This window comes from Bos indicus, chromosome X, assembly GCF_029378745.1.
Source record: "Bos indicus isolate NIAB-ARS_2022 breed Sahiwal x Tharparkar chromosome X, NIAB-ARS_B.indTharparkar_mat_pri_1.0, whole genome shotgun sequence".
NCBI classification, from domain to species: domain Eukaryota; kingdom Metazoa; phylum Chordata; class Mammalia; order Artiodactyla; family Bovidae; genus Bos; species Bos indicus.
The window spans coordinates 27810333-27825539 of NC_091789.1; the positions used below are offsets into that span (position 1 = coordinate 27810333).

General features: G+C 39.9%; 1 pseudogene; it reads left to right on the forward strand.

Annotated features, from left to right (window-relative positions):
* Positions 1-310: 310 nt before the first annotated feature.
* Positions 311-15207, forward strand: part of LOC139181471 (histone-lysine N-methyltransferase SETMAR-like) — a 79102-nt pseudogene continuing 64205 nt past the window's right edge.

Below are 15207 nucleotides of genomic sequence, written 5' to 3' on the forward strand. Positions count from 1 at the left end.
CTTTTACAGTGTCCCATAAGTTTTGGGTTGCTGTGTTTTCATTTTCATTCATTTCTATGCATATTTTAATTTCTTCTTTGAGTTTTGCTGTGATTTGTTGGTTATTCAGCAGTATGTTGTTCAGCCTCCATATGTTGGAATTTTTAATAGTTTTTCTCCTGTACTTGAGATATAATCTTACTGCATTGTGGTCAAAAAGGATGCTTGGAATGATTTCAAATGAGAGTGCCAGGCTGCGTTGGCACAGGAGCAGCCGAGAAGAGCTATCCCATGTCCGAGGTCAGGGGCAGCGGCCGAGACGGGCTACCACATGCCGGAGGTCAGGGAGGCGGCTGAGAGGTGCTACCCCATGCCCGAGGTCAGGGCAGCGGCCAAGAGGGGCTACCACATGCTCGAGGTCAGGGGAGGCAGCCGAGAGGACCAACCCCACGTCCAAGGAATGGCAGATGCACAGGCACAGGAGGGCCTAGAGGAGCTACTCCACGTTCAAGGTCAGGAGGGGTGGCCGTGAGGAGATACCCCTAGTCTAAGGTAAGGAGCAGTGGCTGCACTTTGCTGGAGCAGCCGTGAAGAGATACCCCATGTCCAAGGTAAGAGAAAACCAAGTAAGGCATTAGGTGTTGCTAGAGGGCATCAGAGAGCAGACACACTGAAACCATAATCACAGAAAACTAGTCAATCTGAACACATGGACTTGTCTAACTCAATGAAACTAAGCCATGCCCTGAGGGGCCACACAAGACGGACGGGTTATGGTGGAGAGGGCTGACAGAATGTGGTCCACGGGAGAACGGAATGGCAAAACACTTCAGTATTCTTGCCTTGAGAACCCCATGAACAGTATGAAAAGCCAAAATGATAGGGTATTGAAAGGGGAACTCCCCAGGTCATTAGGTGCCCAATATGCTACTGGAGATCAGTGGAGAAATAAGTCTAGAAAGAATAAAGGGATGGAGCCAAAGCAAAAACAATACCCAGTTGTGGATGTGACTGGTGATGGAAGCAAGGTCTGATGCTGTAAAGACCAATATTGCATAGGAACCTGGAATGTCAGGTCCATGAATCAAGGCAAACTGGAAGTGGTCAAACAGGAGATGGCAAGAGTGAACGTCAACATTCTAGGAATCAGAGAGCTAAAATGGACTGGAATGGATGAATTTAATTCAGATGACCATTATATCTACTACTGTGGGCAGGAATCCCTTAGAAGAAATGGAGTAGCCATCATGGTCAACAAAAGAGTCCAAAATGCAGTACTTGGATGCAATCTCAAAAATGACAGAATGATCTCTGTTCGTTTCCAAGGCAAACCATTCAATATCACAGTAATCCAAGTCTATGCCCCAACCAGTAATGCTGAAGAAGCTGAAGTTGAACGGTTCTATGAAGACCTACAAGACCTTTTAGAACTAACACCCAAAAAGATGTCCTTTTCATTATAGGGGACTGGAATGCAAAAGTAGGAAGTCAAGAAACACCTGGAGTAACAGGCAAATTAGGCCTTGGAGTACGGAATGGAGGAGGGCAAAGACTAATAGTGTTTTGCCAAGAGAACGCACTGGTCATAGCAAACACCCTCTTCCAACAACACAAGAGAAGACTCTATACATGGACATCACCAGATGGTCAACACATAAATCAGATTGATTATATTCTTTGCAACCAAAGATGCCAAAGCCCTATATATTAAGGAAAGAAAAGACAGGGTGCTGACTGTTGCTCGGATCATGAACTCCTTATTGCCAAATTCAGACTGAATTTGAAGAAAGTAGGGAAAACCACTAGACCATTCAGGTATAATCTAAATCAAATCCTTTATGATTATACAGTGGAAGTGAGAAATAGATTTAAGAGACTAGATCTGACAAACAGTGCCTAATGAACTATGTACGGAGGTTCATGACATTGTACAGGAGACAAGCATCAAAACAATCCCCATGGTACAGAAATGCAAAAAAGCAAAATGGCTGTCTGAGGACACCTTAAAAATAGTTTTGAAAAGAAGAGAAGTGAAAAGCAAAGGAAAAAAGGAAAGCTATAAGCATCTGCATGAACAGTTCCAAAGAATAGCAAGGAGAGATAAGAAAGCCTTCCTCAGTGATCAATGTAAAGAAATAGAGGAAAACAACAGGATGGGGAAGACTAGAGAGCTCTTCAAGAAAATTAGAGATACCAAGGGAACATTTCATGCAAAGATGGGCTTGATAAAGGACAGAACTGGTATGGACCTAACAGAAGCAGAAGATATTAAGAACAGGTGGCAAGAATACACAGAAGAACTGTACAAAAAAGAGCTTCACGACCCAGATAATCATGATGGTCTAATCACACACCTAGAGCCAGACATTCTGGAATGTGAAGTCAAGCGGGCCTTAGAAAGCATCACTATGAACAAAGCTAGTGGAGGTGATGGAATTCCAGTTGAGCTATTTCAAATCCTGAAAGATGATGCCGTGAAAGTGCTGCACTCAATATGCCAGCAACTTTGGACAATTCAGCAATGGCCACAGGACTGGAAAAGGTCAGTTTTCATTCCAATCCCAAAGAAAGGCATGCCAAAGAATTGTCAAACTACTGCACAATTGCACTCATCTCACACGCTAGTAAAGTAATGCTCAAAATTCTCCAAGCCAGGCTTCAGCAATACGTGAAATGCAAACTTCCAGATGTTCAAGCTGGTTTTAGTAAAGGCAGAGGAACCAGAGATCAAATTGCCAACATCTGCTGGATCATGGAAGAAGCAAGAGAGTTCCAGAAAAATATCTATTTCTGCTTTCTTGACTATGCCAAAGCCTTTGACTGTGTGGATCACAATAAACTGTGGAAAATTCTGAAAGAGATGGGAATACCAGACCACCTGATCTGCCTCTTGAGAAACCTATATGCAGGTCAGGAAGCAACAGTTAGAACTGGACATGGAACAACAGACTGATTCCAAATAGGAAAAGGAGTACATCAAGGCTTATTTAACTTACATGCAGAGTACATCATCAGAAACGCTGGGCTGAAAGAAACACAAGCTGGAATAAGATTGCTGTGAGAAATATCAATAGCCTCACATATGTAGATGACACCACCCTTATGGCAGAAAGTGAAGAGGAACTAAAAAGTCTCTTGATGAAAGTGAAAGAGGAGAGTTAAAAAGTTGGCTTAAGGCTCAACATTCAGAAAACAAAGATCATGGCATCTGGTCCCATCACTTCATGGGAAATAAATGGGAAAACAGTGTCAGACATTATTTTTGGGGGGCTCCAAAGTCACTGCAGATGGTGATTGCAGCCATGAAATTAAAAGACGCTTACTCCTTGGAAGGAAAGTTATGACCAACCTAGATAGCATATTCAAAAGCAGAGATATTACTTTGCCAACAAAGGTCCATCTAATCAAGGCTATGGTTTTTCCAGTGGTCATGTATGGATGTGAGAGTTGGACTGTGAAGAAAGCTGAGTGCCGAAGAATTGATGCTTTTGAACTGTGGTGTTGGAGAAGACTCTTGAGAGTCCCTTGGACTGCAAGGAGATCCAACCAGTCCATCCTAAAGGAAATCAGTCCTGGGTGTTCATTGGAAGGACTGATGGTGAGGCTGAAACTCCAATACTTTGGCCACCTCATGCGAAGAGTTGACTATTTGGAAAAGACTCTGATGCTGGGAGGGATTGGGGGCAGAAGGAGAAGGGGACGACAGAGGATGGGATGGCTGGATGGCATCACCAACTCAATGTACGTGAGTTTGAGTGAACTCTGGGAGTTGGTGATGGACAGGGAGGCCTGGCATGCTGCTTTTCATGGGGTCGCAGTGATTCGGACACGACTGAGTGACTGAACTCAACTGAACTGAAGGCTAGACCTATGGCCCAGGATGTGATCTATCCTGGAGAAGCTTCCATGTGCACTTGAGATTAAGGTGAAATTCATTGTTTTGGGGTGAAATGTCCTATGGATATCAAGTTGATATAACTGGTCCATTGTATTATTTAAAGTTTGTGTTTCCTTGTTAATTTTCTGTTTAGTTGATCTATCCATAGGTGTGAGTGGGGTATTAAAGTTTCTCTCTATTATTGTGTTATTGTCAATTTCCACTTTCATACTTGTTAGCATCTGCCTTACATGTTGTGGTGCTCCTGTGTTTGGTGCATATATATTTATAATTGTGATATCTTCTTCTTGGATTGATCCTTTGATCATTATGTAGTGTCCCTCTCTGTCTCTTTTCACAGCCATTATTTTAAAGTCTATTTTATCTGAAATGAGTATTGCTACTCCTGCTGTCTTTTGGTCTCTATTGGGGTGGAATATTTTTACAGCCCTTCACTTTCCGTCTGTATGTGTCCCTTGTTTTGAGGTGCGTCTCTTGTAGACAACATGTATAGGAGTCTTGTGTTTGTATCTATTCTGTTAGTCTTTGTCTTTTGGTTGTGGCATTCAACCCATTTACTTTTAAGGTAATTATTGATAAGTATGATGCCATTGCCATTTACTTTATTGTTTTGCGTTTGAGTTTATACACCCTTTCTGTGTTTCCTGTCTAGAGAAGATCCTTTAGCATTTGTTGGAGAGCTGGTTTGGTGGTGCTGAATTCAGCTTGTGCTTGTCTGTAAAGCTTTTGATTTCTCCTTCATATTTGAATGAGATACTTGCTGGGTACAGTAATCTGGGTTGTAGGGTTTTCTCTTTCATCATTTTAAGTATGTCCTGCCATTCCCTTCTGGCCTGAAGAGTTTCTATTGAAAGATCAGCTATTATCCTTATGGGAATCCCCTTGTGTGTTTGTTTGTTTGATTTTTGTTTGTTAGTTTTTCCCTTGCTGCTTTTAATATTTGTTCTTTGTGTTTGACCTTTGTTAATTTGATTAATATGTGTCTTGGGGAGTTTCACCTTGGGTTTATCCTGTTTGGGACTCTCTGGGTTTCTTGGACTTGGGTGACTATTTCCTTCCCAATTTTAGGGAAGTTTTACACTATTATCTCCTCAAGTACTTTCTCATGATCTTTCTTTTTGTCTTCTTCTTCTGGGACTCCTATGATTTGAATGTTGGGGTGTTTAACATTGTCCCAGAGGTCTCTGAGGTTGTTTACATTTCTTTTAATTCTTTTTCTTTTTTCCTCCTTGCTTCATTTATTTCTACCATTCTATCTTCCACCTCATTTATCCTATATTCTGCCTCCATTATTCTACTGCTGGTTCACTCCAGGGTGTTTTTGATCTCATTGATTGCATGTTTCATTATATATTGAGTCTTTTGTTTCTTCTAGGTCTTCGTTAAACATTTCTTGCATCTTCTCAATCCTTGTCTCCAGGCTTTTTATCTGTAACTTGATTTTCTTTTCAAGATTTTGGATCATTTTCACTATCATTATTTGGACCTCTTTATCAGGTAGATTCCCTATCGCTTCCTCTTCTGTTTTGGTTTGGTGGGCATTTATCCTTTTCCTTTATCTGCTGAGTATTTCTCTGCCTTTTCATCTTGTTTATGTTGCTGTGTTTGGGGTGGCCTTTCCATATTCTGTCAGTTTGTGGTTCCTCTTTATTGTGGAGGTTCCTCACTGTGGGTGGGGTTGGACAGGTGGCTTGTCAAGGTTTCCTGGTTAGGGAAGGTTGTGTTGGTGTTCTGGAAGGTAGAGCTGGATTTCTTCTCTCTGGAGTGCAATGAAGTGTCCAGTAATGAATTTTGAGATGTCAGTGGGTTTGGTGTGACTTTGGGCAGCCTGTATATTGAAGCTCAAGGCTATGTTCCTGCATTGCTGGAGAATTTACGTGCTATGTCTTGCTCTGGAACTTGTTGGCTCTCGGGTGGTGTTTGGTTTCAGTGGAGGTATGTAGGTTTTTGATGATGTATTATCGATTAATGTTCCCTGGAGTTAGGAGTTCTCTGATGTTCTCAGGTTTTGGACTTAAGCCTCCTGTCTCTTGTTTTCAGTCTTATTCTTACTGTATCCTCAAGACTTCTCCATCTATACAGCACCAATGATAAAACATCTAGGTTAATGATGAACAGTTTCTCCACAGTGAGGGACACCTGGAGAGGTTCACAGAGTTACATGGAGAAGAGTAAGAGAGCAGGTAGATAGAGGTGACCAGGGGGAGAAGAGGGGTGATCAAAACGGTAGAGAGCATGCTAGCCAGTAATCACTTCCCTATGTGCTCTCCACAGTCTGGACCCCTCAGAGATGTTCACAGAGTTACACAGAGAAGAGAAGAGGAAGTAAGGAGACAGAGGTGGCCTGGAGGAGAAAAGTGGGAATCAAAAGGATAGGGGCAGATCCAGCCAGTAATCAGTTCCCTAAGTGTTCTCCACAGCCAGGAACACACAAAGAGATTCACAGAGTTGGGTAGAGAAGAGAAGGGTGAGGGAGGAGACAGAGGCGATCTGGTGGAGAAAAAAGGAGATTCAAAGGGAGGAGAGGGCAATCAAGCCAGTGATCTCACTCCCAAGTGAAAATGGGTACTGAAGATTGTGTTCTTAAAGCTACAAAATTGCTAACAAATACCACAAAGCAAAGATTAAAACTCTAGAGTAGAAGTTAGATTCTCAAAAATACAATATTAAAAAAAAGACTAAAGTCACAAAAATTGTAAAATATACATATGAAGCTTGCTTTAAAAATAGAGTCCTTTTTTCAGGGTAATTGTAGGTTATAAAAATGAAAATTAAAGGAATAATAGAGGACTTAAATTTAAAAATTAAAAAAAATGATAATAGTAAAATTATCTAAAAAAAAAAATTATCTAGGAATTTCTCTGGAGCTGTTGTGGACAGTGTGGGGTCAGTTCATTTTCAGATAGTTCCTTGATCCCTCTCATGCTTCTTCTCAAGATTTGTAGGCCCCTTCCTATGTAGTCATTGCTAACTACAGGGTTTTAATCTAGTGCACCTGTTACTTCCAATGTGGTTCCCTCTGTTTATTTTAGCTTCTTCTGTTTGCTGGTCTCTTCAGTGTCTAATTTCCGCCCTGACACAATGGGGCAATGGTGGTCACATTTTTAGGCTCACTTGTTCAATCGTGATGTGGGGAGGGAGGAACACTGCAAACAAATATTATTGGTGTGTGTGGGGAGTGCTCGCAGTGTTTCAGCCAAACTGGATTTGTCCCACTCACAGCGTGTATACTTTCATGGTCTATACTTCTCAGGCTCTAGGTTGCTCTGCCAGGAACTGTCTGAAGCAGGCCCTGGGTTGCCTGCACTTCCCAGGTCTAAGTCACTCAGGTTCACATTCTTGTGTAATCTACAAATGTGCAGACTCAGTTGGGCCTGCGTTTTGTGCCCTTCCCAGGTCTGAGCAGCTCAGGTGACCAGGTGCTTGGTGAGCATAGTCACCCCCAGGTGGGAGAGTCCATCTTATTGCCCCCCCCCCCCAATTCCAGCTGCTCGGTTTTCTGGGTGTACAACAGGCATGCCTTCTCAGGTGTGCTGTGTGTCTCTTCTGGAGGGCTAATCTCTGGCTGTGACCCTCCCAGCAGATGTCAACCATCCAGAATCCCAAGAACTCTTGGTTAGCAACGGAGCCTGCTTGCAGTTTTGTAGAGGATGCCTCTCTGGGGCCGCAAGTGCCCCTTTCTGGCTCTGGCTGCCCCTGCCTGCCTGTCTCCAGTGGGGGGTGGGCCGGTCCACAGCAGGTTAGCTCTGCTCAGTTCTTTGTTCTATGAGCGGGCCTGGCAGTGTCAGGATAGGGCTTTCCGCCGGATAGTTCTCTTTCTCTCTCTCTCTTTCTTTTTCTTTCTCTCTAGCTATCCCACAGTGTGAGTTGCTGTCTCACATTAGTTCCCTTAGATTGCCCTTGGGGCATTCAGGCCCAGTCCTTACCCTAAGCAATGCACCCTGCACCTCCCTGTTCAGCCCCCGCTTGCTAGTGGTGGATGCGAGGGTCTGTGCTGCTTCTTTGCTGGGAATTGCCTTTAGGCACGTAATCTGTGGGTTTTATTTATTTATTTTTCCTTCTAGTTATGTTGCCCTCTGAGATTCCAAGACTCGCCACAGACCCGCTGGTGAGAGTGTTTCCTGATGTTTGGAAACTTCTCTCTTTTTAAAGACTCCCTTCCCAGGATGGATCTCTTTCCCTACCTCTTTTGTCTCTCTTTTCATCTTTTATATATTTTGTCCTGTCCCTTTTTGAAGAGAATTGGCTGCCTTTCTGGGTGCCTGATGTCCTCTGCCAGCATTCAGAAGTTGTTTTGTGAAATTTGCTCAGCATTCAAATGCTCTTTTGATGAATTTGTGGGGGAGAAAGTGGTCTCCCCATGCTATTCCTCCTCCATCTTAGGACTTCCCCCCCTAAATGTGCTTTTTGGTACACAGCCATGCTTGGGAACTATCCTAGTATACAATGAGAACTGATATTGTAGGAGGAAACAACAAACCACCTATTCGTTCTGCCCCATTAGACAGATGAGAGCTAAGACAGCACCTGGGGGCTCCATGGTTGGGGAGTGGGGCAGTGTCTAGACCATATCTGACTGGAGTAGTGCCTTCAAGAACTTAAGGTGTCAAAGAGTTTGAAAGACACAGAGAGAATCAAAATCAATAAATTCAAAAACTATAGGTAGAGTATATATTTTAAAAGCCAAAAATAACTATTGGGGGCTGAAAGTCAAGATTTGAGGGGCAGAGGGAATAAGAGTAAAAGTCAGAAGACAGAACAGGAAAGATGGCAGGAAAAGTAGGAGAAATTCCCAATTTTGTGTACCTGGCATTGTATTGTCTAATTAACTGTCTTGTCTCAAAGTACCATGAAAGTGTAAATCTCTGTGATTAAAAGCCAGGCGCCTTTCTTGCTACCATGCTTTATAAGGGCTTCCCCAGTGGCTCAGTGTTAAAGAATCTTCCTGGTTTAATTTCTGGTTTGGGAAGATAACCTGGAGGAGGAAATGGCAAACAACTCCAATATTCTTGCCTGGAAAATTCCATGGACAGAGGAGCCTGGCACTCTATAGTCCATGGGGTCGTAAAGAGTCAGACACGACTGAACATGTATGCAAAGTTAAGTGTAATTATTCACAACCTACAATTCAGGAAACAGTACACAGCTACTTAACAGAAGTGCCCGAACTGAAATCCATGAGTACCCATTTTGCAGAGCAATAATGGTTTTGGTGACATGGTTTAGTATTTTTTATGTTGTTGGTTTTATCTTAATATAGAAATGGGTCACATTTATTGAACAGTCACTAGCTCCTAGACCTTTGTATACTAAATGCTTCCTATGCAATAACTCATATAATTCCCATAACAGCTTTCTGTGGTAGTTATTGTCCCTGCTTTTCAGATGAGGAAACAAGTGGGGTGTCAATGATAAATTGGAGAGCCAAGACTCAGGACTAGAGTTGTCTGGCTTTAGACTTCATTCTCTAGAGATAACTCAAATTTAATCTGCTTTCTAGTACACAGAGAGCAAGGATGACAACAAAAATTTCCTTGACATTTTAATTCAAACTTCCACATCCTCACTTTCCCACCTGGAGATAATATACTTAATGGTAAAGGTAGTAGTGAAACTGTGAGATTATCTCCTTGATTGGGTATTATCTTGAAATAAAGATAAGATTAATGGTTTTTACCTTCAAGCTATATAATGAGCCATTCATATAAATATAAGTAATTAAATTTTAGATTCTTAAACTTCACTGAAGCTAGATATATGACACTGGAAGGATGTCTTTTCCTATAAGTAAGCCTTTCCCTGCATATTTATAACTTGGAAATGCCTACACTTCCACTAAGTTTTGCCAGATTAGAAATGATAATTTTCAAAGTCCTTTCCTATAAGGCATCACATGGAATCATTCGATATCTTTCTAGGCTTAGAGAGACTAGTCATTACATTTTTACTTAATAGATATGAAATCCAAAACTCAGGTAAAGTTAAATAAATTAAGCAAAAAAAAAAAAAAAAATCAGATAAAAGTCATACTAATTAGGGCCAGAAATGGTGTTAAAGTTCAGTGTTTTGGCTTTTCATCTTAAGCTTTCTCCCAGGTAAAAGAATCAGTGATGGAGAGATGTAAATCAATTTTTATGATAATTAAAGACAATTTAAATGATCACATACCAAAAATTAGACATTTCTGCATTTCTGAAATTTAATATCATAATTCTTTATATTGGCCTTCTAACATTTACCAGATGAATAACCAAGTTTAAGAGTCTTTGATTACATAGCTTTTGTCAATATGGTGATACATATTTATACTTATGGGGCATTATGCATTGAGTTTGCAGACTGTATATTTGTTAATACTAACTAATAAACCACTATTGACTGTTTCTTCTTTGATATTATTATTTTGTTGATGATAATACATAGCAAATTTGTTTGACCATATGGCAGGTGGGAGATTTTTGCTGTCACCATTGGAGCAAAGAAGATTTATAGTTGAATGTACTTTTTTAGTATAGCAGAAATTACATTTTCAGATCCTTTAAATGAGTGAATTTTGAGCTGTAGATATGGGAAATACTATATTTATAACTGTGTAAATGTGATCAATACTAACACAATATGGTACTGCTTTTTTTTGCAAAATAAAATTAGGTTGATATTCAAGCCCAAAAGTAAACATATTAATTCTCATTTGACATTTTTTACCTAAGAACCTTAAGATGTAAATAGATACATTCATATAAAAATACAAAAAATATTTTATGTAAAATTCTATCATATGAAAAATACTAGTGGCATAGTTACAGTTTAGAATTCCCTAATTTAGAATGTGTGATTTTAAAAAAGAAATCAACTCTTTAAATTTCAACATTTAAACATGTAACGTCTTAATAAGAGAAATAAATGTTTAACATTTAAATTCTATACCATATGTGGTGGAAAACTCAATGCAGTAACATGAACACATCTCTCAAGCATATGCAGGCTTTAATCCATTTCAGTGCTGCAGTTATGAAAATTTCTTTCCTGGTCACAGATGTATCAGAAGTAGAAACAACAGGTTAACTAATACAACCATGCCTGAAATTAAGTATATGCTCATATTTAAAACAGAAGTCACTAACTTATGCTCCTGAAATTGATGAATACTCATTCTGTGGTGATACAACATAAGATTAACTGTTAGGACTTCAAGCTAAAAATGGCAATTATGTGCATTTATCTATTTTCCTTCCTAGAAGACCAATAAATTAATAAGAAAGGATTTTTTTTAATGACAACAGCAAATGAAATGGGAAGGGAATCAAGAAAAAGAAGTGATTCAACAAATATCTAGAAGATGGTAAGCAGATAAAGGACTGATGACACAAAGCAGAGGAAGCCATAGCCTAGAAAATATGCAGAGGACCTATATTCAATGAGAAAACCTGTCTGCCAAGTTCAATTCCTGACAAAATTAGGACATAGAAATCCAGGTACAAAGGATATGATCTGTGGTATTTGTATCTGAAAACAAGAGAATTAAAAAGTATGAGGAACAGATGCACCCAACATGCAGAAAGATTCATTTATTTTTTCTATTGTTTTTCTATTCTGTATGTCATTAATTTTTGGAATCTAATCATTATTTTCTTCTTCCATCTGTTTGCTTTAGGTTTATTCTTTCTTTTCCACTGTCTTAAGGTGAAAAATTACAATACTGATTCGAGATGTTACAGTTTTGAAAATATAGGCCTTTACAGCTACAAATTTCCCTCTATGTACTGCTTTAGAGGCACTCTATAAAATTTAGTATGCTGTGTATTTTCATTCATCTCCAAGAACTAATTTCCTTTTGCTTTCCTTCTTTGGCTGACTGGTTCCTGAAGAGTGTGCTGTTCTATTTCCATATACTGATTACTGTTTCAAATTTCTTTTTGTTATTAAATCGCAATTTCAATAAATTAGAGTGGGCAGAGGACATACATTGTTAGCATTATTAGCCATTTAAATTTATTAAGTTTTGTTTTATGGCAAAAGCATGGTCTATCCTGCAGAATGTTTCATGTTCACTCAAGAATAATGACCTTTTTGCTGTTATGTAGTAGACCGTTCTATGTATCTATGTCAAGTTGGCTTACCTAGGTCTTTTTTGGCTTTGGAAAACACCCTGATGCTGGGACAGATTGAAGACAAAAGGAGAAGTGGGCAGCGGAGGGTGCGATGGTTGGATGGCATCATCGACTCAATAGATAAATTTGAGCAAACTCTAGAAGATAGTGAAGGACAGGGGAGCCCGGCATGCTCTAGTCCATGGGATCACAAAGGGTCAGACACGACTTTGTGACCTAACTGGCTGTTAGGTCATTACCCATTAATGAAAATAGAGTCCTGAAGTCTTCAACTATTATTGTTGAATCATCTACCTTACACTTTATTTCTGTCAGTTTTGTTTCATGTATTCTACGTTTCTGTTTTTAGATGTGTATGTGATTAAAATTGTCATACCTGTCACATGGAATCATTTTTTATGTTATTACAAAATGTCCTTATCTCTAATAATATTCCTTTTAAAGCATACTGTTTTTGGTATCAGTATAAACATTACAGGTTTCTTGTGGTTCTAAGTTTTCTCCTATTTTATAATGTAGGAGTTTCACAGATTTGAATTTTACATTTAGGTCTGTGATCCATTTTGAGTACATTTGCATGTAAGATCTATGTCTAGCTTAACTTCTTTGCCTGTGAATGTCTTATGTTTGCTCCATTGTATTATTTTTACTCCTTTGTCAAAGATCAGTTCAGTTCAGTCATTCAGTCATGTCCAACTCTTTGCGACCCCATGAACCACAGAACGCCAGGCATCCCTGTCCATCACCAACTCCCAAAGTCCACCCAAACCCATGTCCATTGACTCAGTGATGCCATCCAACCATGTTATCCTCTGTAGTCCCCTTCTCCTCCTGCTCTCAATCTTTCCCAGCATGAGGGTCTTTTCAAATGAGTCAGCTCTTCGCATCAGGTTGCCAAAATATTGGAGTTTCAGCTTCAATATCAGTCCTACCAATGAACAACCAGGACTGATCTCCTTCAGGATGGACTGGTTGGATTTCCTTGCAGTCCAAGGGACTCTCAAGAGTCTTCTTCAATACCACAGTTCAAAAGCAGAAATTTTTCAGCACTCAGCTTTCTTTATAGTCCAACTCTCACATCCATACATGACCACTGGAAAAACCATAGCCTTGACTAGATGGACCTTTGTTGACGAAGTAATGTCTCTGCTTTTTAATATGCTGTCTAGGGTGGTTATAACTTTCCTTTCAAGGAGTAACCGTCTTTTAATTTCATGGCTGCAGTCACCATCTGCAGTGATTTTGGAGCTCAGAAAAAAGTCAGCCACTGTTTCCACTGTTTCCCCATCTATTTCCCATGAAATGATGGGACCAGATGCCATGATCTTCGTTTTCTGAATGTTGAGCTTTAAGCCAACTGTTTCACTCTTCTCTTTCACTTTCATCAAGAGGCTTTTTAGTTCCTCTTAACTTTCTGCCATAAGGGTTGTGTCATCTGTATATCTGAGGTTATTGATATTTCTCCCAGCAATCTTGATTCCAGCTTGTGCTTCTTCCAGCCCAGCGTTTCTTATGATGTACTCTGCATATCAGTTAAATAAGTAGGGTGACAATATACAGCCTTGATATACTCCTTTTCCTATCTGGAACCAGTCTGTTGTTCCATGTCCAGTTCTAACTGTTGCTTCCTGACCTTCATACAGGTTTCTCAAGAGGCAGGTCAGGTGGTCTGGTATTCTCATCTCTTTCAGAATTTTCCACAGTTATTGCGATCCACACGGTCAAAGGCTTTGGCATAGTTGACAAAGCAAAAATAGATGTTTTTCTGGAACTCTCTTGCTTTTTTGATGGTCCAGAGGATGTTGGCAGTTTGATCTCTGGTTCCTCTGCCTTTTCTAAAACCAGCTTGAACATCTGGAAGTTCCCGTTTCATGTATTGCTGAAGCTTGGCTTGGAGAATTTTGAGCATTATTTTAATAGAGTGTGAGATGAGTGCAATTGTGCGGTAGTTTGAGCATTTTTTGGCATTGCCTTTCTTTGGGATTGGAATGAAAACTGACCTTTTCCAGTCCTGTGGCCACTGCTGAGTTTTCCAAATTTTCTGACATATTGAGTGCCGCACTTTCATAGCATCATCTTTCAGGATTTGAAATGGCTCAACTGGAATTCTATCACCTCCATTAGCTTTGTTTGTAGCGATGCTTTCTAAGGCCCACTTGACTTCACATTCCAGGATGTCTGGCTCTAGGTGAGTCATCACACCATCGTGATTATCTGGGTCTTGAAGACCTTTTTTGTATATTTCTTCTGTGTATTGCCACCTCTTCTTAATATCGTCTGCTTCTGTTAGGTCCCTAACATTTCTGTCTTTATTGTGCCCATATTTGCATGAAATGGTCCCTTTGTATCTTTAATTTTCTTGAAGAGATCTTAAGTCTTTCCCATTCTATTGTTTTTCTCTATTTCTTTGCATTGATCGCTGAGGAAAGCTTTCTTATATCTCCTTGTTAATCTTTGGAACTCTGCATTCAAATGGGTGTATCTTTTCTTTTCTCCTTTGCTTTTCTCTTCCCTTTTTTTCACAGCTATATGTAAGGCCTCCTCAGACAGCCATTTTGCTTTTTTGCATTTCTTTTTCTTGGGGATGGTCTTTTTTTTAGTTTTTTTTTTTTTTAATATAAATGTATTTATTTTAATTGGAGGCTAATTACTTTGTAATATTGCATTGGTTTTGCCATACATCAACATGAATCCACCATGTGTGTACATGTGTTCCCCATCCTGATCCCCGCTCCCACCTCCCTCCCCATACCATCCCTCTGGGTTATCCCAGTGTACCAGCCCTGAGCATGCTGTATCATACATCTAACCTGGACTGGTGATCTTAATTCCTGTCTCCTGTACAATGTCACGAACCTCCATCCATAGTGCATCAGGCACTCTATCAGATCTAGTCCCTTAAATCTATTTCTTACTTCCACTATATAGTCATAAGGGATTTGATTTAGGTCATATCTGAATGGTTTAGTGGTTTTCTCCACTTTATTCAACTTCAGTCTGAATTTGGCAATAAAAAGTTCATGATCTGAGCCACAGTCAGCTCCCAGTCTTGTCAAACATCAGTTGACTATATTTATGTGGGTCTATATCTGGGCTCTCTATTCTGTTTCACTGATCTATTTGTCTATTCTTCTGCCAATACCACACTGTCTCGACAGATTTCTGTAAGTCTTAACTCAGGTAATGTCTGTCCTACAACTTTGTTTTTCTTCAGTGCTC